At 42.3% G+C, this 3170-nt stretch overlaps 1 pseudogene; it reads right to left on the reverse strand.

The window, feature by feature from the left end:
• Window positions 1–289: 289 nt before the first annotated feature.
• Window positions 290–1209, reverse strand: LOC120240391 (annotated as a pseudogene).
• Window positions 1210–3170: the final 1961 nt, after the last annotated feature.

Raw genomic sequence — 3170 nt, forward strand, 5'->3', positions numbered from 1 at the left:
TTAATCTCTGAGGCAAAAAGAAGTGACAAGTTTCTAAACCTTAACATTTTACAAATACTTGCAGATTATTTATAAGTGATAAGGCCACTTCTCATGTAGGGTGGAAGTATGAACCTCCAAGACTTAAATGTTTTGTGTTTGTGTGGAATCAAGTCACCTGCCAGTCCATTTGGCATATTATCTGTGTCAAATTAAGCTTTCTTTATACAAAGACAGTATGAATTGTGTTATAGGCCATTCATGTGCATATTATTTTAAGTTTTCTGATAGGACAAATCTGGACAGGACCTCAGCAGTACCATCTCTTCTTCTGTAACCTCTTCAAGGCATCTTTGATTTCCTTGTTCCTTAGATTGTAAATAAAGGGATGCAAAATGGGAAAAAACAGTGTAAAAAACTGAGGCAAATCTGTCAAAACTGGAGGAACTGCCAGAGCTGGGACTTAAATAGACAAACATTCCTGAGTTATAGAAGAGGGACACTGCTGTGAGATGAGAAGCACAGGTGTTGAAAGCCTTGGACCTGCCTTTAGCTGATGATGGAAATGACAATATAGCCATAGGATACCATGATAATGAGGGCATTTATTATCCCAAAGATCACTGTTAATATAGCAGTCAAGAGTTGTACAAAGAAAGTGTCAGTGCAGGAAAGGACTAACAACTGGGGCATGTCACAGAAGTGGTTGACGACGTTAGGCCCACAGAAGTGAAGCTGAAGTATGGCACACAATTGGGATACAGAAGCAGAGAGTCCGGCCAGATAGGATCTCAGCACCATCTGAATACAGAGGGTGGATGACATGACTGATGAGTAGAAAAGAGGATTACAAATGGCGGCATATCAGTCATAAGCCATGGCTGTCATGAGACAAGACTCACTCACTCCCATGGTTGAAAAGAAAGTACTGAACAGCACAACCCACAAAGGTGATAGTTTGCTGCTCTTGGAAAAAGTTGGAGAGCATCTTGGGGCTGTGGGGGTCACATAACAGATATCCATGAAGGACAGATTACTGAGGAAGAAGTACATGGGCGTGTGGAGGTGAGAGTCCATCCTTGTTAACATGATGAGGCCCAAGTTCCAAGTCAGAGTCATAATATAGATCAGCAGGAATACAACAAAGAGAACTGCTAGGATTTGGGGGAAATTACAGAATCCCAAAAGGATGAAATAAGTGACCTCTGTAATATTTCCTCCCCCACTCATTGGCTTGGTGCTTCTAAAATCCAAAAAGAGAGAAGAGAATGCAGTGCTGACTCAGGTGAAAAGACAGCATTATATTTCTCATATGTGCCATCTTTCCTCCACAGAGTGCTGGGAAAGAAGCAATGACTTACTCTCCTGATGAGAAAACCCCAGATTTTCATTTTAAATTGTCAAGAAGTGCCTTTTAAAAAGTGTTTCAGGTTCTCAATTATTCCATAAGGTCTCATGAAAATTAAAAAAGATATTTAAAAATTGACCACTTTATTTTTTTAATATTTTTTTTACATTTATTTATTTTTGAGAGACAGAGACAGGCAGAGCAGAAGTGGGGAGGGGCTGAGAGAGAGTGATACAGAGAACCCAAAGCAGGCTCCAGGCTCTGATTTGTCAGCACAGAGCCCGACACGAGGTTCGAACTCACAAACCGTGAGACCATGACCTGAGCTGAAGTCGGATGCTTAACTGACTGAGCCACCCAGGCACCCCTGAAAATTGACTGACTACTTTAAAAAAAAGTTAATAGAAATACCATGGTTCTTATATATAATGTTGAGAATCATTGATTAAAATAACAGGGTTTAAAAAGACCTCTGATAATTGAAGATATAACTGCTACATAAGTGGCATGATTGCAGAATACATTTGAAATAGCTCTTCTCCCCCAGATGATCATCTAGATAGGTTTCTTAAATTTCTTATTTCACCCATAAGAAAAATTACCCTTTTCATAATAACTTCTCAAACTTTTAAATAAATATATTTCATAAAACATCTCCAAAATTGCCTGGTAGTTTACATCATCATATGTAATTCTGATAACATTCTCTTGGGGCGAAGAATATGTGCTGAATTAGGTTATGGAATAAGTCTTTACAGGGAAGCCTTCACATGAAATATTCCATACAGAGACTAGCAGAACTCACTACTACCCTCAACTATCATCTCAATTTTAGAATATTTTGTTTCTTAGGAAACAGCAATAGCACTGTGGTTAAGAGTTCAGACTTTGGTGTCTTAGTTCTGAACAATACCATCAGGATGGCACCATAGGTCATTCCTGACATCAGCCCCCCTCCCCAGAACAGCTAGCAATAGAATAACTATAAATAGGCAAGACAACATTGTGAAAATCCTAGATCATGGGAATGAGGCAAAAACACCTATCTTGGACTACAGAGACCACACAGAAGGAAGGGTAGAGGTCAGCCATACTTTGTTTGTACTGCCACTCTCCCAGACTGGCACAAGGCCACACCAACAGAGTCCCTTTTGCCTGTCTCTTCCCAGGGGAAGAGATCCCAAGGTGGTTATCCAGCTCCCTCAGAATTGTGGGTCACTTCTTGATATGTCCAATCTGGTCTTGCCTCTAGGGGATCACAGGGGAATCTGTGGGGTTTGACCACTGGGAATCAGGTTGTGACTTAGAGCAATCAGTGCTCAGATTCTGGCAGACCGAGTCCCTATTTGCATTGACACTTAGGTAGAAATCCCCACCAGAGCTTTTGTCCATCTGCAGAGCCCAGATGATGATCCCATCTGACCACTGGCTATTTGGTGGGCAGTTCTGCCTGATCTAGGATCTGAAATGGCAAACTGTCTGGCCTTGTAGCCTGTTCTGCCATTCTGCACAGGCAGGAAACTAATTCATAAACCCATCCACTGGCCAATCAGGCCCAGCCCAACCAGGAAACCTGGCCAGACAACCTAGAAAGGAATATAGTCCAGCAGCCAGCAGTGCTACCCACCTGCAGAGCCAGGACAGTGGCCTCATTTGTCCAGGGAACTCAGCACACAGTTTGGCCTGATTCAGAACCTCAAACAATGAGCCTTGACCTTAGAGCCTGTCTCTACCCTGTCCAGGCAGAAAAGCCATTTCATAGCCCCACCTACTACTGAGCGTATCCCCTAGTACCATCCAACCAGGAAGACTGACCAGAGCTCCTGGGAAGCTGCCAAACCCA

The sequence above is a fragment of the Hyaena hyaena genome, unplaced genomic scaffold (assembly GCF_003009895.1).
Source record: "Hyaena hyaena isolate Hyena2069 unplaced genomic scaffold, ASM300989v1 scaffold_252, whole genome shotgun sequence".
Classification (NCBI taxonomy): Eukaryota; Metazoa; Chordata; class Mammalia; order Carnivora; family Hyaenidae; genus Hyaena; species Hyaena hyaena.